General features: G+C 43.0%; 1 protein-coding gene across 7 annotated transcripts in view; it reads right to left on the bottom strand.

Moving 5' to 3' along the window:
* Foxp1 (forkhead box P1) overlaps positions 1-18,443 on the bottom strand; it is a 609,381-nt gene that overhangs the window by 388,371 nt on the left and 202,567 nt on the right. For all 7 annotated transcript variants that reach the window (XM_075983344.1, XM_075983343.1, XM_075983358.1 and 4 more), the window contains one exon: positions 566-660. The gene's annotated coding sequence lies outside the window, so the exon portion shown is untranslated. The remainder of the gene's footprint in view (positions 1-565; positions 661-18,443) is intronic.

Below are 18,443 nucleotides of genomic sequence, written 5' to 3'. Positions count from 1 at the left end.
CAGGAGGGTAACTAGAGTCACCCTTGGCCCTTGTGAAACAACCTGAGCCATCTCTGCATTTGGACATGTTGCAGCAATGACCCATGACCAGGTACAAATGGGATTTCTTCTAGTTTGTTCCTTTGGGGTATGAATGTGTGTGCACATGTATGTGCATGTTTGTGTAGGTACATATGCACATGTATGGACATGTGTGAAGACCAAGGGTGTCAATCCCCAGGAGTCATTCACCTTGTTCTATGAGGTAGGGTCTCTCAGGGGACCTAGAACTCAGCAAGCCACCAGACTCACCTATCAGTGCTTCAATGATAAGTGCCTATCTGGCTTTTGCGGGGGGAGCGGAGCACAGGATTAATCTCAGGCCATCATGCTGGCAAGGCAAGCACTTTAACCAGTGAACCACCATCCCCAGCCCTGCAGACACCCATGATTAAAAATCACACAACTGTCACAGAAAGTGACAGCATACAAGAGCCTGCCAGCTTTGGAACTCGTGCCTGATTCTGGGACAGGTGGCCCATAATTTTCTCTCCACCCCTTGTTGACACAGACATTGGTCACTTACCCTGAGCTTTCAATAAGTCTCACAGCCATAAAAAGCCTGGGGTCACTGGCAGGGGGCCTGCAGATTGCCACAAGACTGCAACACACAGAAGGACCCTAGAGGAAAAAAGAGAGAAGGGTTAGGGCCAGGGGCTTTGGATGCTTCCTTGGGCTTCTTTCTTCACACACAAAATTAGCCCCAATATTCTCCCTTCCCTTCTAGAATCAGGAAATTAAAAAATATTAAATTGAATGCAGCTGTCACTCTTGAGGGCAGAGACACCCCATGAGGGAGTCTGGTTCCCTTAAGTGTTCATGAGTGTCTTCTTTTTTATTTTCTCTTTTCTTTTGGTGTGTGTGTGTGTGTTTCTACATGTGTGCATGTATGATGTATGTGAAGTTTAAATGTCAGATTGAGAGAACTTCCTCAATTCCACATTATTTGGGAAGCATGGTCTGTCACTGAACCCAGAGCTTACCCATTCAGCTAGACTAACTGGCCAGCAAGTCCCAGGGACCGGGCTGTCTCCATTTCCCCAACTCTGGGATGAGTGACCCTTGCCACTGTTTTACGTGTGTGCCAAAAATTTGAACACATGGTCTCTTCTCATGGGATGAGCACTTTACAGACAGCACTATCTCTGGAGCCACATTCTTAGGATCCATTCTCCGAATTATAATGCTAACATGTCCCAAGAAGCAAGAGCAAGAAGACACATCCATCCAAAATGAAGATTTCACTTCAGATTTGGGATTAACCTGGCTTCAGGTGCCCTGTAGATGAGGCCGGGAGGAAACCTACACCCTCCAGACATAGGCACCCTGAAAAGGCAGGGTAACTCCTTCCTGCCAGCCAGACACATTGTCTCATCTCTCATTTTATCAATGGCACTTCAGATACCAGTGGAGGCCAGGACAGTCTTGTCACAGACAGTAAGTATGCGTACTAAAGCCGTGGGCTTCGGTGGGTCTGGTTGAGTTTTGAGTATACTATTTACCAAGTGGGGTTCTGAGTTTTCCAACTTTGCTGATGGGGCAGTCAATTCCCCTCTGAGTGCTTTCTGAATGTGTAAGATTAGATGTCAGTCACTGTCTCCCCTGTCACCCAGGCAGAAGCCTTGAGGTGACTATGCTACCTCTACTGCTGTGGAGCCTACAGAAAGAATGCTCTAAGAAAAAAACAAACAAGCAGAATGAGGGCCCAGTGCAAGTCCTTCAGGGGTATGAATGTGTTCTCTTCCCACACTATGCTCAGGAAGCATTTGGTGACTGTACCCAATTTTCAGATTAATCAAGCAGAGAAGTTGAAACTGAAAAGATGTATGAAGATTTATGATTTGAATAGTCACATGTCTCTGGAAACCATGTGGGTTGTGTGTCAAGCAGAACAAAAGGGGAGTTCAGAGATGACGTTCTGAGTGGGTATCTCTTCCAGATTCAGATTAGCTCAGACTGGTGTCTGAGCTTTCTGCCTGCAAAACGTAGACTGTTCAAGCCAGACAAGTGTGAACATCTTTGTTCTGAGGCTTGGGAGATGACCCAGGCAAAAAGTGCTTGTTATGAAAGCATGAGGACCTGTATTCAATCCCTAGAAACCACTTAAGAAAAAAAAAGAGGAAGTTTGAAGGGGTATACTTGTAATCCCAGGGCTGGTGAGGCAGAGAAAGAAGGTCTGTGCAGTTTGCTGGCCTTAGCCTAACCAGTGAGCCCTGGGTTCAGAGCCCCATCCTAGAAAAAAAATGTGGGAAGCATTTGTGGATGACACCTGACCTTGACCTCTTCATACATGATGATGGGCGCACACACAAACCCTATTTCTCCTAAGGTAGGCTATGTGGTCATCATTCTTCTCAAGGCATAAGAATGCCAAAAATATTTTAAAAGAACATTTCCATTGGATAAGCAGTGATCATTCAGATGTAAACTCCTAAGGAATGACTGCCACCATGAGCAACGACCATTGTCATGGATTCATCAGCATAATGAGATAATGAAGTTCATTATGTTGTCTTCAAGAGAAGTACACTTGTGGGCGAGCATCACCCAGCACTGACTGAGACCCTAAGAGCTGTGCCTCTCTTCTAAGGATCAGCTTCACACGCCTCAAGGGAAAGTCAGCTTGTCTCAGTCCTCACACCAGGGCAGAGCCATTGGGGAACTTTGGGGCCCTTTATTATCTACTTGTAAAATGTTATAAGCCTGTAAACTAGTTAATTTATGAGCCGTGTTAGTAATTTGCTCACACTTGATCGCGGGGTTTCGCAAACACGACTTCCAGGGATGTGGGAGGATAATTTGTAGGTCCAGCTTCTCGGCTAAGGGGACACTAACTAATTTGACACAGTACCATGACATTGATGGCGGGGCACACTAATGACTATACTCCTAGATGTGGCTGTCAGCCTGTCGTTCCAGTGAGGAGCCTGCGCTTTGCTCTCAGTGTGGCTCAGGACACCACGCTCAACTCATTATTCAGACAGCACCATTAATGAGAGCCCATGTTTATTTCCACCATACTAACCAGTGCTTAGCTTCCATTTGTCTGATACGGTCATTGATTAAAATGGGTCTCATGAATAGTAAATTTGAGCCCCACAGAAACAAAGGGCCACCAGAGGAAAAATAAGCAAGAGTTGACTGGAAAATAAACCTGGTCAATGTTTTTCCTGCTTCAAGTACCACCCAGGACAAAGTGACAGGTGGGAGGAAGTGCTATGAAGGTCAACAAATGGGAAGGGAATGTTAGAAACACACAAGCCTATGGATCAGCTTGACTGCTCTGACCATGGCCACTTTAACTTCAGCACAAAAGTGCTAGCCAGGAGTGCCTTCTGCCTCATGCAAACCTTAGAAATCTTCAGAATGGGGTGTCACTTTATATAATGAAATAACGGGGTTTCCTATGACATTTTCACACCTACATATCACCATTTGTTGCTTGCATTCACCCATTACACTCTCCTGCCCACTTTAAAAGCTTCCCCCTTGCTCCTGTGTTCTGCTTGCGTGAACCTAAATTCCACATGTGAGGAAGCATGAGGTATTCGTTTCTCTGGGTCTGGCTTCTCTCACTTAACAGGATGACCCCCAGCTTAGATCCTTATCCTGCAAGTGGCATGGTTTCTTTCTTTCCTAACAGAAGAATAAAACTCCGCCACACATGAACACCACACCGTCTTTACCCAACTGTCTACTGGTAAGAATCTAGGCAGGTTTTGTGTCTGGGCTACTGTGAACAGAGCAGCAATGAGCCAGGACTTCCAAATCATCTCTGTTGGGCCTGGGATCCTTTGGGGTGTGGCTGGGTCAGTGTATTGAGGTTTATCTTTTCCTCCATTTGCTGTTTTCTCGGGGACTCTAAGTGCAGAGTTTTAAGTTCATTTCTCCGTGGATGACACAAAGGTTTAGTACGCTTTTCAACCATACAGAAGTTTGTTCTTTGACTAGTCTGACTCAAACATGATGAACCAGGGCACCAATAAACACATCTGCGGTTTTTCTGAACTGTTAACAAAACTGTATAGTTGCAGGGTTTAAAAATACCCTTTTCTACGTGTTTCTAGTCCTAACTAAAACTTGTAATCAGTTTCTATCTTAAATTAAATTTCTATTTTGGTCTGACAAATTTTCTTTCATTTTATGATGATTATAATCCTAAAATATTCATATAATAATTTAAAATGAATAACTTTTTTAAAAGGTAGGCCCACATCTATTAAAGGAATGATAAAACCAGTGCTACTCCCAATGTGGTTCATCACAGAATGTGCAATTCAAATTAAATATTTCAACAAATGCTGTCTGCCACTCAGGATAAAGAATCCTACTGAATACTGCATATGACTTTGGATTTTTATAAAATAGCAAAACAAGTCTGAGCCCACATAGATCACTTTGGGAATGAGAGTGTTATTACATGCAGCAGTGCTTAAAAGTACGTACTCGTGGACTCACTGCCCAAGACAGACCTATAATTCTAGAAGGGCCATGATACCTAAACAGCGCACCACGTGTGGGGAGCAGATTTAGATGGCCGGCTGGTTTGTAAGCACATTTCAACAAGTATCCAGTGCCAGTCCCAAGTAGCCTGACTCTCCGACTGCTGCTATTTCCGGGGGCAACTACAGAAGGCGGGCACCCAGTGCCAGCATCTCCATTCTCTGCACTTCCAGGAAGTCATTGCTGCCCCATCAAGACCTGGCAAATACTGTCCGTTTGTAGCTGTGACTGGCTAGGTGCTCATCAGATCCAGTTCTTGTTCTAAGCAGAAAGCTGGGTTGGGTGCCTTGTCCCCTTGCCAGCTATGTTGTCACCAAGTCCTGGGCCAAACAGAGCGAAGTAGGCTGTAACACCTTCTGACTCTCAGGACTCCTCACTATGCATAAGGCCCTCTCTTATCCATTGATTGAAGGTCTAGAGACGGTGGGACTTCCTACCAACTGAGGGGAGTAGTATTATATGATGTCTTAAATCCAGGGCCCTCAAGTACATGCAGATCATTTCACGAAGTCTTCAACTCAGACCACGAAAGGATACACAGAACAGAGACGTGTTCAGCACCTTTACTCCATCCTCAAAAATTAGTGGCAACTTGAGGGCGCCTGGGAAGCAGAAAGCACTGGGTGAAGTCTCTCAGATCCAGTAATGTTTGTGACCAGGACCAGTAGTGCCTGAACAATCTTTTTATTTCTTTATTCTGGGTTCTGATGATTGCTAAGTAAGTTCTATGCTACCTCTCTGAACTTTATGGCATGATTAACATTCATTCAATCATTCATTTATTCATATGTATCTCCACACCTATTTTCTCTTCTTTTCCCTCTCCCTTTCTTTTCACTCTGCCTCTCTATTTGGTCTTCCTCTTCCTTCTTCCCCTTTTTCCTCTTCTTTATATCCCCCATTCTTTTCCTTCTTCCTTCCTTCCTTCCCTCCCCCTTTCTCTTCACTGGCTAACACTAAACTCTGGATCTTCTATAAGCTAGCAAATGCTATACGACCAACGTTAATTTTTTTTTGTCTGCCTTCCTTCCCTCCCATCCCCATTATTATTTTATCTTCCCTCTCCTTGTAAGAACGAAACCCAGGGCCTTGTACTTGTTGCCCCCACACCTACCACTGTAACACAACTATAACATCTCCTTGGCTTCACCTTCAATCTCTGGACAGCCCTATGTAAGGAAAGCACTACCAACTGACAAATGCAACCAATGGAAAGCCCCTAAAGATACTCTGTGGTTGCTGTTACTGGCTCCTCTGGCCAACTAAGGATTAGAAAGAAGAAAGAACCAACAGCCATCATATTCTTAAGATGTACTAGACATGTATCACCTCACCTCATCTTTATATAAGCCAGCCAGTATGGTTCTCTTGGGTAGATGAGAACAGAGCCTTCTACAAAGTGAAATGCGGGCTCCCACCACCACACAACTGCTCCAGCTGTGAGCCCAGCTGAGTACACCTGCCTTTCACAGACAAACTTTCAGGGAACATACACCTCCTGAACATGTTGTTTAAGCTTTGCTTGAAGAAAAAAAAAAACACTGAATGATATCTACCTAATTCAAATACCACTTTCACTACATCAGGAGGGAAATCTTCAGATGCTCAGAGCAGAGACAGTCAGGAAGATCTACAGAGATAAGGAGAAGCAAGAAACAAGGAAGAGGGATTTCACAAGTTCTAGGTGACTTTAAAAAGACCATTTCAATAAAAGGCAAATATCCATTCAGGCTCTTGTGGAGTAATCATTTTCTACATCTTCACTGTTAATATATTGAAGGCATAAAACTACATTTTACTCACATTTAAGAATGAATTAGATGCGGTGACTCATGCCTTGGATTCCAGCATTCTGGAGGCAGAGGCAGGAAGATCTTTATGAGTTTCAGGCCAACCAGAACTGCATAAAGAAAGCCTGTCTTATACAGATGATAGATAGACAGACAGATAGACAAAGATTTGGCCACCTTTTTTTCCATCAAAGAAAAACCAAATACAGTGAGTTTCTTGGGATTTGCGGCCAGGTATCCTCTCTGAAAACTGCTCAACTGTGCCATTCCAGTAAGGAACAACCAGAAACACGGTAGAAATAAATCAGTACAGCTATTTTGCAATAAAACTTTATTAAAAAAAAAAAAACAAGTCATCGAAAGGGAAGGCTTGGTCCAAGTGCCACAATTTGCTTACTTCTGCCATTTAGCTGGTATTTTGCATATCCATTCAACCGGAACACACAAGATTTCCTCTAGCATAATAGGAAACAGCTCTGGCTAACATTTTCATGCAAGATCCCCGAGTGCCAGGAATACATTCCTGATGTAAAGAGGGAGCAGCCTTAGTGTGACAAAGGTTCAGGATATGACAGCTGGAAGCTCAGCTTCCAGCCTTCTCTGACCCACTGCAAGGCTCCTTCCCCATGCTCATGAGCCAGAGAGCATTGGCTGGAACAAAACCTTAAGCAACATTTCCAACAAGACCCAAAGCTTTTGCTTTCAGTATGTTCAAGCGCCTGTGTTGACAGAGGGAAACTGAGGTACCTTAAAGAGACCTTCTATAAGGACTTCATTTTTTTAAGGCAAAATAAGAAATACACACACTTTAAGAAATCAGAGCAATCCTAAGTTCTAAGAACGAGGAATGATACTGTCTCAGACTTTCAAAGGCAAACAGAAAGGCTCTCCAAATTAGAACCAAACTGCTTTCCTGGATTGGCAGGGTGTTCTTTGTTAAGCAATTTCAGAGTAGTAGCAATATGACCAGTCACTGGACACACAGGAAGAAACCATATCCAGTGCACTCCCCTGCAGTTCACGGAGAACAGCAAAGACTCAGATACATAGCAGAGAGAAAAATAATGCTAAGAATCTGTATTCCAGTTATGTTTTATATTCACATTGATGTGTACAAGATGATTTGAGACACAAAACGAATACATTCTTAGGAATCTGTTTTACCTAAACCATCAATCAAAACTGGAACAGAAACAAGTGAACGACAGTCCAGCCTGACAAAGGGATATTTTGTACTCATTAAGAATTAATCTAGAAATGGAGATGATTCTGATGTGACATGAAAGAAGCAAGACAGGAGAATTAACCTGCAGTAATCCGTAAGCATCTAAAAACACACTGCAAGAAAGATCAGAAAACAACGAATTAACAGGGTTTGCCTCTGACAGAAAAGATTCGACAGGAGTTTTCTTTACTATTTTTTAGTTTTCAAGATTTTTCCAAAACAAAAAAATATTAGCTAAACAGTTTTAAAATCCTGTCTGAGAAAAGCGATTTACGAATGACCTGTAACTGGCTTTGCAGCCAACTGGAAGTGTCTTGGGGGCAGACAGAACAATCTGTCACCTCTCACACATCCGTGTTGGGTCTCCTTAGGAATTCAAAGAGCTGTCCCTGAAGCAACTAGATAGGCTCTCTGACTTCATTACAATCCCCTTAATGGGTGTCCATAAATAAATACAATTCTTATGTTTTAAGACTTTCAGAGAAATTAAATCATCTTGTTTAGAATCAGATTGCTGTGGATTAGACTGTAAATAAAATGCTTAATACAGAATTCTACTTTCTCTGTCCATGTTCCATGGTAGCACACAGTAATTTGTCTTTTAATAACTTCAAACAATTCGGAGTCATTTGCTCATTAAAAACAAAATACGTCTTGCTCACGAGGCTCAGCATTTCATAAATATTTAGACCAAATACACTGCCTGCTTTCAACCAGAAATAGCAGGTTCCTGATTGATAAGAACACTGTATGCAGGAGAAATGAGGAGACCGCACACATACCCCAAAACAGCTGCGAGAAGATAATATGGTGGCCACTTACAGGATTTTTGCAGGCTCAGCACGATCCATCTAGGGCGCCCCATGCTCTCAGAAAAGAGCCCCAAAGCCAACCTGTGACTCACAAGCCCCAACATGTTCATTTGAGACCCTTGCAGATACTCTAACCTCCAGCTTGGCCTCATATCTCTCCTGGCAAGCCAAGCTTGTCTCTGAGGGAGGAATGGACAAAGGGAGTGAGGGAAGGAGAGGGAAGGATCAAGGAGAAAAGGAAGGCTAGGTGAAGATTTTAAATTCTATTTTGAGAACCATTTTGGTGAAAAAGACAGTGAGGAAACAGCGGATGAAACCCAGTATTCTGCACATACTAAACAAGAATCTTATTATTGAGCTAGGTACCTATCTACCTTTTGTTTTGCACTGTTTTTATTGAGCTACATATGTTTTTTCTCCACTTCCCTTCCTTCATCTTCCCTCCCCTCTACCCTCTCCCATAATCCCTATGCTCTGAATTTACTCATGAGATCTTGTCTTTTCCTACTTTCCATGTATATTAGATCCATGGGTCCTCTTTCTTGTCCTGATTCTCTAGGATTGTGAATTGTAGGCTGCTTTTTTCTTTACTTTATGCCTAAAAGCCGCTTATGAGTGAGTACATATGATATTTGTCTTTCTGGCTCTAGATCCATCCATTTGCCTACAAATTTCAAGATGTCGTTATTTTTTTATGCTGTGTAGTACTCCATTGTGTAAATGTATCACATTTTCCTTATCCTTCTTCAGTCGAGAGGCATTTAGGTTGTTCCCAGGTTCTGGCTATGATAAACAATGTTGCTATGAACATAGCTGAAAACAGATCCTTGTGGTATGATTGAGCATCCTTTGGATATATACCCAAAAGTAGTATTGCTGAATCTTGAGGAAGGTTGTTTCCTAATTTTCTGAGAAATCACCACACTGACATCCAAAGGGACTGTACCAGCTTGCACTCCCACCAGCAATGCAGAAGTGTTCCCTTTTCCCCACACCCTCTCCAGCATGAGTTGTCACCAGTGTTTTTCATCTTGGCCATTCTTACAGGTGTAAGATGGAATCTCAGAGTTGTTTTGATTTGCATTTCTCTGATGGCTAAGGATGTTGAACATTTTCTTGAGTGTCTTTCAGCCATTTTATATTCCTCTCTTGAGAGTTCATCTATTCGGGTCTATACCCAATTTTTTTATTGGCTTATTTGTGCTTTTGATGACCAATTTCTTGAGTTCTTTGTATATTTTGAAGTACAGACCTCTGTCCTATGTGGGGTTGGTGAGGATATTTTTCCATTCTGTAAGCTGCTGATTTGTATTGTTGACCATGTTCTTTGCTTTACGGAAGCTTCTCAGTTTCAGAAGGTTCCATTTGTTAATTGTTTCTTTCAGTGTCTGTGCTACTGAGGTTATATTTAGGAAGTGGTCTCCTGTGCCAATGCCTTCAAGTGTACTTCCACTTTCTCTTCTACGAGGTTCAGTGTGGTTGTTTTTGTTGTTGTTGAGGTTTGATCCATTTGAACTTGAGTTTGTGCATGGCGATAGATATTCATTTTCTACATAGATTTTTATTCTTCTACATGTTGATATTCAGTTATGTCACAACCATTTGTTGAATATGCTTTCTTTTTTGCATTTTATATTTTATGCTTCTTTGTCAAAAATCAGGTGTTTGTAGGTGTGTGAATTAATATCCGGGTCTTTGATTCAGTTCCATGGTTCTCCTGTTTGTTTTTATGCCAATGCCAGGCTGTTTTCAGTACTATAGCTCTGCAGTAAAGTTTGAAGTCGGGGATTGTGATGCCTCCAGAAGTTCCTTTATTGTACAGGATTGTTTTGGCTATCCTTGGTATTTTGTTTTTCCATATGAAGTTAAGTATTATTCTTTAGAGGTCTGTGAAGAACTTTACTGGGATTTTGATGGGTAATGTATTGAATCTGTAGATTGCTTTTGGTAAGATTGCCATTTTTACTATGTTAATTCTAGCTACCCAAGAATATAGGAGATCTTTCCATTTTCTGGTGTCTTCTCCAATTTCTTTCTTCAATGATTAAAAGTTCTTGTCATACAGGTATTCCACTTGTTTGGTTATGTTATGCCCAAATCTGTGAAGTTCCCACAAAAGCCAACAAGGAGACCAAGTCCCGTATGTAAAAGCAAAGAGCCTTTATTTTAATCAAGTTTGCAAACTCGGTCGCTTCACATGTCCAACATATTGGAATAACCGGAGAACCCTGAGCTCAATTAGAATAGTGTTTTTATAGTAGTGAAGGTGGGGGTGAGGGGTCTCTGAGGTTCAAGACTCCTGATTGGCTGACATTTGTCTAGGGGTGTCCTGGTGAGTGTGTTTTGGCAGGTGATCTTATCTACAGCATTTGGAATGCCAGGCAATTTTTTTGAATGGTCTGTTCTTGGGTGGAGGTTGGGTAATCTCAACTTATGGTTGCTCCTGCAACCAGGCATTGCTTCAGGGTAAACTACTGAGGCTCAAGTCACTTATTAAATTTATAGATGGCCAAGTTCTATTCTGGCAGGTGATAATGGTTGGAAGTAAACAACTTCCTTTGGGTGACCTGCCCATACTTAGCTTATCATGGCTGGCCCCCACAGGTTAGAGTTACTACAAGATATTTTATGTTAGTTGTGGCTATTGTGAAGGGTAATGTTTCTCTGATTTCTTTCCTAGCCCATTTATCATCTGTGTAAAGGAGGGCTACTTTTTTGTTGTTGTTGTTAATCTTGTATCCTGCTACATTAGTGAAGGTGTTTATGAGTTGTTGAAGTTTCTTGGTAGAATTTTTGGAGTCCCTTACATAAACTATCATATCATCAGCAAATAGTAAGAGTTTGACTTTTTTTCTGAATTGTATCCCCTTGATCTCCTTCTGTTGTGTTATTGCTCTAGCTAGAACCTCAAGTACTATATTGAGTAGATATGGAGAAAGTTGATAACCTTGTCTTATTACTGATTTCAGTGGGATCACTCTGAGTTTCTCTCCATCTAGTTTGATGTTGGCTTGCTGTATTTTGCCTTAATTATGTTTAGGTATGTTCCTTGTAGCCCTGCTTTCTCTAAGACCTTTATCATGAAGGGATGTTGTATTTATCAAAAGCCTTTTCAGCATCTACTGAGATGATCATGTGTGTTTTTTTTTTCAGTTTGTTTATACGGCAGATGTAGTAAGGAACAGCAGGGCTGCGTCTGTATTCTTTTAAACACTGCTTGACCCATTAGTTCTAGCCTCTTATTGGCTAATTCTCACATCTTGATTAACCCATTTCTAATAATCTGTGTAGCACCATGAAGTGGTAGCATACCAGGGAAGATCTTAACCTGCGTCTGTGTCATAGAGGAGAATCATGGCAACTGCCTGACTCGGCTTCTTTCTCCCGGCATTCTGTTCTGTTTACTCCACCTACCTAAATTCTGCCCTATCAGGCCAAGCAGTTTTCTTTATTAATTAGCCAATGAAAGCAACAGATAGACAAATGACACTCCCACATCAGGTGGATTACACTGACAGATTTTCATATGTTCAACCATTTCTGGATCTTGGAGATGAAGCTGACTTGATCATAGTGGATGATTTTTCTGATGTGTTCTTGGATTCAATTTGCCCGCAGTTTATTGAGTATTTTTGCAACAATGTTCACTAAGGACATTGGCCTATAAGTCTCTTTCTTAGTAATGTCTTTATGTGGTTTGGGTATCAGAGTAATTGTAGCCTCATAAAAAGAATTTGGCAATGTTCCTTCTATTTCTATTGTGTGGAACAACTTGAGGAGTATTGGTATTTGTTCTTCTTTGAAAATCTTGTAGAATTCTGTGCTAAAACCATCTGATCCTAGGCTTTTTTTTTTTTTTGGTTGGGAGACTTTTGATAACTGTTTCTATTTCTTTAGCAGTTATAGGTCTATTTAATTTGCTTATCTGATCTTGATTTAATTTTGGTAAGTGATATTAATGCAAAAAATTGTCCATTTCCTTTAAGTTTTCCAATTTTGTAGATTACAGGTTTTCAAAATATGACCTAATGTTTTTCTGGATTTCCTCCATGTCTGTTGTTATGTCCCCCCTTTTATTTCTGATTTTGTTGATTTGGGTATTATCTTTCTGCCTTTTGGTTAGTTTGGTACCTATCCATTTTATTAGGTTTTTCACTTCTTCCTAATTTATTTAAAACTTGAGGTAGGGTCTCATCAAATTGCCAGGCTGACATGAACTCACTGTGTATCTAAGTCTTCATCACCAAGTTATTTTCTGGCCTCAACATGGACATGGACAAGGACACAGGCAGACATACACACATACACAATTTAAAAATAAAATACATTAATAAAGCCTACCATTCTTTCTAGCTTCCAAAAAGCCAAAGATACTTAGTGACAAGTAGGCTATCTTTTTTATATAATGTATTTATTTTTATTTTATGTGCATTGGTCTTTGCCCACGTACATATCTGTGTGAGGGTGTCAGCTTCCCTGGTACTGCATGGAGTTACAGACAGTTGTGAGTTGTCACGTGGGTGCTGAGAATTAAACCCAAGTCCTCTGGAAAATCAGCCAGTACTCTTGGACTGATTGACCATCTCTCCAGCCCCCTAAGAAATAGGCTATCAAAACAGAAATCACAGACCTTTGTTTTAATCAACCACAACGACACTGAGAATGGGGCCATTATGAAACAATTAATTTCACTTTGCTTTCTTTCTAGTCACTGCAGAAGGCTATAGTGGCCACGTGCCCTGGGATGTTATTATTTCTGGCCAAGGAGCTATTTTCTGGCTGTTCAGGAACTCACTATGTAGAGCAAGCTGGCCTTGATCTCAGGGACATCTACTTGCTTCTGCCTCTGAGTACCCGGCTGGCAAGGCACTTTCCCAGGGCTTACCATGTGCTAACACGATGTTGGAAGTGGGACCTGCTGGAATTTGAGACAAATGAGGTCTCTGTGCTCTCAAATCTACATCTACCGGGAGGCACTAACAAAACCATATGGGAATGATTAACACAGACTTGACCCCAGCACAGGTCAGAAAAGGCTTTGCACGAGGAATAAACCACAAGGCATTAAAGGCGATTGGGAGCTGGGAGGGTGGACAAGGCTGTGTGGAGAGCAGGGGAGCATATGTGGAACTCTAAGAAAAGCAGACACATCAAGCACACACATTGGTATTAATCTTCAAAAATATGACTGGAGTGGAGTGGGTAGATTGTAAGAGCCCGAGATCAGGGAGGAACCGAGTGGAGCACTGTCCCCTGGATCTGACTTGACGCTGCACTCACCAACTCAACAGAGTCACAGGGGCCTGCGTGAGCCTTGCACACGATTAAACCAGTGAACATTTTAGAATGCAGGGGAAAAGGGTTCACTGAAGAGCTGAGGACAGGTGGTGGATTCAGAGATGGTGAGTTAGTTCTCTTAAGGGTGAGGCTCCTGGAGGTGAACGATGCTCCAGTGGATGGCCCCACCCCCAGAAGTATGTGGTCGACACAAATTGGGAATCCATGGGTTCTTTAAAGAAAATACATAAAGTTGGGGGGGGGGAATCAGAGAATTAGGACAGATCTAGGGGGAGTTGGGAATAATTACAGCAAAAAATACACGAAATCTCAAAACATTAATAAAAAACATTTTAAAATTTTAAAAGAAATAATATATAGCTGAAGAGTGTCAGGATTTTCAAACCCCAAACAAGGACAGATTGACTGAGTAAAAGAGACACACTTTTACAAGCATGCAAATGGCATGAAAGGATGGTGTCCCTTGTCAGCACGGACAGGGAGAAGGGGGTCACACTGACAGGGCTTTCTAAACTTTCTGGAAGGAAAATTAGAAGAACAGCAGTAGCAAAAGAAGCAGGAGGATCAAAAGTGGAAAAAGAACGAGAGCAGTTTGGGACCCTGCACCACAGCCTTTGTCCTTCTTAGAGGTCCACTCCCTCCTTCAGACAGAGATCGCTGTCTTCAATCAAACAAAGCAGGCTTGAATTCTTCCACTGTACAAAGCCCAAGGAGCTTATCCCAGAGACCTAGGTCCTCCTGTGCCCTGAGCCCCTCTCCATTGTCTCACTCTTCTCTCATAAGAACTGGAGTGTGGGGAGTGGTTGGAGACTCAGACACTGAACCCCACCCAAGGCACCAAGTCCCATCGACCCTCAGCTCAATGGGAGCTCCTTAAGGTCACCAGCTAAGCCCCAGCTGCAGGTTCTGACTCACTAAGGCTACAAGGAGGCCAGCAGACTTAGATTTCTCAGTCCCAGGGACACTGATAGTGGTTCAGGATCCAGGCTCTGAGGACATCCTCCCAGGGAGGGATGCTTCATCCCTTGTCAGAGCATCACTGTGCCTCACCACACTCATGACAGGGGCACCTGCTTCAATCAGAACGAGTAGAGCTGCGTGGACAGCTTCCAGGCTTCTTCCAGCTCAGTATACCAGTGCCTTTCCTCCCTTGTTTCCCTCCTTCCCTCTCCCGACAACTCTTAGGATTCCAGAAACCACAAGCCACTCCCCAGGCAGCCATTATTTCTGGAACCTGACTTAGAAGGCTCTGGTAGTAACAGTCATATACCAGTTTGAAGATGAAACTCAGCAGCCCTTGGCCATGGCACATAGGACCCTAATGATACCCCTGTCCCCAGTCCTCTCATTTCTCCATTCCCAGTGCAGCCACTTGGACTTTTCCGCTACCCCACAATAGAGGCTTGATCATCCTCTCTGCCCGAAGGTTCTTCTCCACTTCTCCTACATTTATGGGGCTGAGGCTATAAGTCTACAGATCTGAAACCATATCACTGCTGACAAGAGGCCTCTGGGACCAGACTGAGGCCTGTCTGTCACCTTTGCGAACTGTCCCTGCATGGTGCTTCTCCACCTCCCTCACTCCTCTGTCTCCTCCTATTAGATGGCTGCTGTGTACCCTGCCCCTGCCAGAAACACAGCAATGACTGGCACCCAGCGGACCCTGGGGAGACGGCTGCAGAATCGATGCATCACTAAGACAATTACTTGAAGCTGTAACAAACGACAAGCTGCAGAGAGATTTGCAATGACACAAGACCATACGAAACTACAGAAACTGAGGTAGGTTGAGGACCAGAAGATCGATCTTCCTTTGTTGACTCAAGAGCAACCCCCAAAGAGACCCACTCTGGCCTCTGCGAGCCATCTCCTATGATGTCTTCAAGATGGCGCCTTTAACCTTCAACATCCTTCACATCACCCATTCATGGTTCCAGTTGAAAAAGAAAAGCAGGTACCAGGGCTCTTTCCAAGCTGAGCCTCTCCACGCTGGGTGGCTCTAAAAACCACTTGTAAGTATTCTATGTTAACCACAGTTTGTAATTTTTGTCACAGGTGTTTGACTAAAAAAGGGACAAAGCCTTTTAATCTTTTAATACAGTATGTGTGTGTTATGCCACTGTGCATATTCAGGACCACGCCTACAAGCTGCCAGAGAGCCTTTTCTTTCTGAGCCGTGGAAGCCAGAAGAGTTCATGTGACATCATTTTGCTAAGGGCATCCTATATGCTCTAAAATGTTCACACCTTAAGAAAACTTCAATACAGCTTATCATGGAAACTGACACCAAGAACACAGGAAAGGAATCCAGATGGTGTGAGCTATACCTGGCAGGTCAGCTGAACACAGTGATAAACACTCTAGCTTTGTAAGGCAGCCAAGGCATTGGTTAGAAGTTCAAATGAGGAAGGCAACATGAATAAATGTTCATACCTTATCTAATGACTTTTCTATACCCTCAGTAGAAATCATTGCTGTACTTCTTATGGGTTTTGTGTGTGTTGCGGGTGGTGTCTGGAGCTGATTTGGGTTTGGGAACTGATTCATGCCTTGTGTGGCCTTGAGAGGGTCACACCTCTTCTCTGACACAGGTCAAAAGGACAGGAGAGTAAAACAGGGATCTCAAGAATTCCTTAGAGTGCCTACACTCCCAGAATCCATAGGTATCTCTGGACATACATCTTAGGTGGGAGGCCATAAATAAAAAAGAAGCCACCTTTCCTGTTTCATCATTCAGTAAATTCCAGCAATGCTGCCACCCCTCAGCAGAGAGTGAAGGGCCGGGGAACAACACTCTGGTTCCCCGAATCTGTTCAAATAAAGTTCTGTTTCCATATACTGCAGGAGGGTGAGTTGATGTAGTAATTACCTGTTACTCTTGACAAGTAAGGTAATTAATGTAGCAAAATACCGCCGCAATGTGTGTAAATTTAGACCACCATAATTAAAGCACCCGTCTGTTCAACAAACTGTTCAATTAAGAAAAAAATATTGACGGTGTGCTTTTTAAAAAAAAAAAAAAAACGTATGGAATGAATGGCTCTCCATTGGTTGACATCCCATTCCAGAACACTTTCTCAGCAGGGGACATATACAAAGGACTGAACTCCACACACTGAAGAACTTAGGAACACGAATGACGAGCACAAGAATGCCTGCGGCAAAGACTGTGTTTAGAACTCCATTCAGTGAAAGTCCAGTCAGAAAGAGAACTCAGGGGCATCTGAACTCTCAAGCTACGACAGAAAGCAATAAGCTGACAAGATACAACTGGGCTGCTCTTCAAGTAACAGGGCCACCCTCTGGAACCATAACATCAACTACTACTGTCTGTCTACTGGCCAGTTTTAGAAAGCCCGGCACTAAACAGACTGTGGGCAAACCAAACAGCTGCCAAGTCCCTTGAAGCGAACCTGAAGAAGACAGCTAGCTGGCCCTTCCCACTGAAGATCTCAGCTCCTTCCATCCTGCTTTAAGCCATCTGCACACCCATGAAGCAGTAAATGACCAGCAAAAATCAAACCACAGCCATGCTAAGAGCAAGAAAAGAGAAGAATCCGTTAGCATATAGCTCCAAAAGAGCATTACTTTTGAATATATTTAGACAGAAGAAATAAATATCGGACAAGTAGAAGGGCCTAAGCTAGAAGAAAGGGGGAGAAGGAAGAAGTGGGAACTAAAAGGAGAAGGGAAATAAGGAGAGAAGAAAGATAAAGGCAGAACTGGGAGCCAGGCGGTGGTGGCTCACGCCTTTAATCCCAGCCCTCAGAAGGCAGAGGCAAGCAAATCTTTATGAGTTCGAGGCCAGTCTGGTCTATAGGGCAAGTTCCAGGACAGTCAGAGATACACAGAGAAACCTTGTCTCAATAAACAAAAACAAAAAGCGTAATTGGGCTAAGAAAATGTCTCTGTGGAGAAGGTATTTGCTGAGTGACTGTGAGGACCCATCCCCAGCACCATGGAAATCCAGAGGAGGTCAGCACTCCTCCGATTCCCAGCATTCCTACGGCATGATGGAAGGTAGAAACAGAGAAACCTCTAGCTAGCCCAGCAAACAACATGGCCAACAATAGGCCATGCTGCAAATGAGGTGGAAGGAGAGGACAGAGAGACACCAGACTGGGTCCTCTTACCTTCACAGGCATGCAGGCCATGGCACACATGCACCTACCTGCACCCACGCATCAACACACACCTACAAATAGACACACACAGTAAATATGTGCACAGACAGACATTTAAGGGTGAGTAAGAGAAGAGCGGGAAGTTCAAAGATAGAACTGAAAACAGTCTGATGAGAAAAGGAAATGCTTGTGTTTCTGGTGTCACGTCATGGTGTACGCACATGTTGTTATGGTCTGTAGGACCCTGGGAGACGCGACTAAAATGTACCTTCAAGTCAGTCCTCAGTTTATTGGATTAAGCTATGTCCTAAATGTTCCCTGAGAACTTGGAAAGTTCCCCAAGTAAAGAATAAAGAGTACGAGACACATCCCAGCTGAACACTTAGGGAAAGGATGCCTTCTCCAAGCACAGTACTCCAGTTTCACACTCGGGGACCAGATCAACCCCACTGACTGAGAGGTAAAACAAAAGCGCTCCTCTACAGATACGAACAAGAACACATGCAGAAGCAGAGACGAGGACTGCAAGGGAGGCTCACAATGCGTATACCACGGCATCACATGTGTATATGACAACATCACATGTACACACCACAGAATCACATGCGTACACCATGGCATGGCGATGTGTATATCATGACATGGCAATGTG

The sequence above is a fragment of the Microtus pennsylvanicus genome, chromosome 8 (assembly GCF_037038515.1).
Source record: "Microtus pennsylvanicus isolate mMicPen1 chromosome 8, mMicPen1.hap1, whole genome shotgun sequence".
Taxonomy (NCBI): domain Eukaryota; kingdom Metazoa; phylum Chordata; class Mammalia; order Rodentia; family Cricetidae; genus Microtus; species Microtus pennsylvanicus.
Note: the sequence above shows the minus strand (reverse complement) of the source record. Positions and strands in the feature narration are given on the sequence as shown.